Consider the following 3,169-nt stretch of genomic DNA (forward strand, 5'->3'; position numbering starts at 1 on the left):
CTCACAGGCAGAGTCAGCACTGAAAACAGACTCAAATGACATGAACAACGTCAGCTGCTGTCCCGTCCACAGCATCAATAGTGGAGGAGAAATATGAAACAGACAAAAATGTATGAGGTTCTGCTTCAGAGTCCAGCTAACAGAGCTTGAACAGGGTGAGGTGTTGGTTACAGTATGTGGGCACAGTCTCAGCTCTATTATTCCAGTCATGAGAATGGAATATGATTAATATTGCCCCCAGGTGAGTATGAACTCAGCGAACCTTCACACTTTTTCCTCCGTACTCAACATGACTACCGGATCATGATGACAAAGTTTTTCTAAAACTTCTTGACATTTGGGACATTTAATAAAGGGGTTATTATTATTATTTTAGAATGTTCCTTGAGGACCACTAATGCACTTATATGTAAGGTTTTTACATAAAAAATTACATCCTAATTTAGAAATAGTTGGCCATATTCTGTTTTGGTTTTGACTGTCTGGTTTGAATACTGCTTTTAAAGGGACGTGTCTCCTTTAAGACTTCAACGTAAACGCATGTAACAACATGGAACTGTTGAAATACGATTACAATAACAGTTGCTTAGATTAGCTAATGTAAAGTGTGGATTTAAATGTTTCTTTGAACACTGTTTTTTTGCAGCATTGAACAATTGCTCTTTCACAAATTCTCTCACCGTAACCAACAAAGTGTAGAAGCTATGTAAGTGTGAGATTTATTATACATTGGAGAACTTGTGCTGAACTATAGTTATTGACAGCTCCAGCGATTATAAAGCGAGCATTCTTTGATAGTTTTTTGTATATTATCACAATTTAAAGGGGGTCATATGATGCGATTTAAATTTTTCCTTTCTCTTTGGAGTGTTACAAGCTCTTGGTGCATAAAGAAGATCTGTAAAGTTGCAAAGACTAAAGTCTCAAATCCAAAGAGATATTCTTTATAAAAGTTAAGAGTCAGCCACGTCTACCTAAAACGGCTCGTTCTAACACGCCCCCACATTGTGCAAGACTGCGTTCAAGGTTCAAACACATTTCTGTTTCATATGTCTCCATCTAGTGGCAATGAGCAGCATCAAACTCGATGTTGCTCTTTAAGTTGCTCAGCACAATATTTGAAATTAAGCTAATATTTTGACAGAGTGAGTAATGGTATCGTCCATAAGCATCAAATTGTCATTTCTTCCACATCTTCAGTGCCAGTGAACGTTGTCAATGTTCCTATTAACATCTGACCTGACCAACCTATGCCAATGTTGGGTCAAATATGGACTTACCCAACTGTTGGGCTAAATTTTGGTTACATTTTTAAATGAGCTTTTTAACCCAACAGTTGGGTTAGTCCATATTTGACCCAACATTGGGTTGAAACAACCCAGCATTTTTTAGAGTGCTATTGGAAAAGAAATGTTATAATAGACAAACAAGATTTAGCCTACACTTTAGTCCCTAATGCTTCACAAAAATACTGACAGATTACTTGATTTGTGAATTACTACAATTAGTAAAACTAAGAATCCTGTCTGTAATGAAGAAAGCTGTGTTGCCTTGGGATATGCACGGTGAAATATCTCTTCCTGACAAATCAGCTTCCTGGTATGACAGACATTTATTGCCATTAAGTCAGAAACTAGTCATTTCTGGAAGTTATTTTGAATGCGTCTGTGTTGTAATAAGTGACTCGCCTGTGCTGAATGAGAAAATTAACTTTTGGATTAGATATTCATTAATGGAATGGTTTACCCCAAAATAATATATAATAAAATTTAATATATAATACATATTATTTTTTATAAAAATAATAAATAAAACAATAAATAAAAATAAAAAGTAGGCTACATAATAAATAGAGTACTTTTTTGGGGGGTGAACTATTCCTATAAGCTTTGAATAATTCATATTTAGTAAAAACTGATTAGTGGTGTTGAAGAGATAGCCTACAGGTTTCCAGGCAGAGCATAATAAAAATACACATTATTTGAAGACTGCATTTCTTTATTTGCACAACCAATAATCCATGCATTTAGTTTGGTCATAATAAACATACTCTTTTTACATGCAGACACCCATTCGTAGGGTGTTGGGAGGTGTTCTGTGAAAGTAAGTTCTGTGTTTGACATAGAGTGTGTTTTTACTTTTTATTTCTGGAAAAGAGACAGCAGAGGTGTGAGTCGAGGTGCTTTTTCCATCATCATGACCTCACAGGCAGAGTCAGCACTGAAAACAGACTCAAATGACATGAACAACGTCAGCTGCTGTCCCGTCCACAGCATCAATAGTGGAGGAGAAATATGAAACAGACAAAAATGTATGAGGTTCTGCTTCAGAGTCCAGCTAACAGAGCTTGAACAGGGTGAGGTGTTGGTTACAGTATGTGGGCACAGTCTCAGCTCTATTATTCCAGTCATGAGAATGGAATATGATTAATATTGCCCCCAGGTGAGTATGAACTCAGCGAACCTTCACACTTTTTCCTCCGTACTCAACATGACTACCGGATCATGATGACAAAGTTTTTCTAAAACTTCTTGACATTTGGGACATTTAATAAAGGGGTTATTATTATTATTTTAGAATGTTCCTTGAGGACCACTAATGCACTTATATGTAAGGTTTTTACATAAAAAATTACATCCTAATTTAGAAATAGTTGGCCATATTCTGTTTTGGTTTTGACTGTCTGGTTTGAATACTGCTTTTAAAGGGACGTGTCTCCTTTAAGACTTCAACGTAAACGCATGTAACAACATGGAACTGTTGAAATACGATTACAATAACAGTTGCTTAGATTAGCTAATGTAAAGTGTGGATTTAAATGTTTCTTTGAACACTGTTTTTTTGCAGCATTGAACAATTGCTCTTTCACAAATTCTCTCACCGTAACCAACAAAGTGTAGAAGCTATGTAAGTGTGAGATTTATTATACATTGGAGAACTTGTGCTGAACTATAGTTATTGACAGCTCCAGCGATTATAAAGCGAGCATTCTTTGATAGTTTTTTGTATATTATCACAATTTAAAGGGGGTCATATGATGCGATTTAAATTTTTCCTTTCTCTTTGGAGTGTTACAAGCTCTTGGTGCATAAAGAAGATCTGTAAAGTTGCAAAGACTAAAGTCTCAAATCCAAAGAGATATTCTTTATAAAAGTTAAGAGTCAACCAC

Source organism: Sinocyclocheilus grahami, unplaced genomic scaffold (assembly GCF_001515645.1).
Source record: "Sinocyclocheilus grahami isolate Dianchi unplaced genomic scaffold, SAMN03320097.WGS_v1.1 scaffold628.1, whole genome shotgun sequence".
Classification (NCBI taxonomy): domain Eukaryota; kingdom Metazoa; phylum Chordata; class Actinopteri; order Cypriniformes; family Cyprinidae; genus Sinocyclocheilus; species Sinocyclocheilus grahami.